At 25.7% G+C, this 839-nt stretch overlaps 1 non-coding gene across 1 annotated transcript; it reads right to left on the minus strand.

Moving 5' to 3' along the window:
- Positions 1–439: 439 nt before the first annotated feature.
- Positions 440–546, minus strand: LOC126025032 (U6 spliceosomal RNA). Its single transcript, XR_007501083.1, has one exon. It is a non-coding gene; the product is annotated as a U6 spliceosomal RNA (small nuclear RNA).
- Positions 547–839: the final 293 nt, after the last annotated feature.

Below are 839 nucleotides of genomic sequence, written 5' to 3' on the forward strand. Positions count from 1 at the left end.
GTTTTATAAAATACAAATTTTTATGAGCAAATGATATTTATTTTCAACTAAGAACAAAATCACTCAAGAAACATTTTACTTTAAAATGTTTAGTTTATTTACAAAACTTATTTTCAACCTAAAATAGTGAGAATTTAAAATATTAAGCAAATTGAAAATTAATGTTGAAAATTAATGAGGCACCTTGAACTTTCTTTAACCCAAATGTAAAGTATTTAATTTTGATTTTAGAAAACTTAAAAGTTAATTTGATCTTGTTTAGTTTCTCTTTGGTATTACTGCTTGGGAAAGGCTCCTGTAATAAAATTTTACCAAGGCTTAGTATTTATACTAACTACAACTTTTATCTCTATCAAAATTTAAATATAAACAATTTGGATTTTATGGTTCATTCCTACTAATATAATATGAAGACCTTTGACTTTTTCTTTTTTTTTTTTTAAATATGGAACGCTTCACGAATTTGCGTGTCATCCTTGCGCAGGGGCCATGCTAATCTTCTCTGTATCGTTCCAATTTTAGTATATGTGCTGCCAAAGCGAGCACAGACCTTTGACTTTTTCTAAGGGAATGTGGGGGTTTATGAAATAATATTTATCTTTTTTATTTTGATAATGACCATCTTTCTGACTATACAATCTTCAATATTCTTGCAATGCCATGTCAATGCAATTAATAGATTGTATTATAGATTAATTACTAGATTACAATTAATATATTACATAAATTTATATATCTAAGTCTAATATAAAGGTAGTTCTTGAATTTTGATTTTAGTTTTGTGCATTGTATTAAACTTCTCTTTTCCCAAATTCAAACTATATAACAAAGATTTAACT

This window comes from Suncus etruscus, chromosome 12 (genome assembly GCF_024139225.1).
Source record: "Suncus etruscus isolate mSunEtr1 chromosome 12, mSunEtr1.pri.cur, whole genome shotgun sequence".
Classification (NCBI taxonomy): domain Eukaryota; kingdom Metazoa; phylum Chordata; class Mammalia; order Eulipotyphla; family Soricidae; genus Suncus; species Suncus etruscus.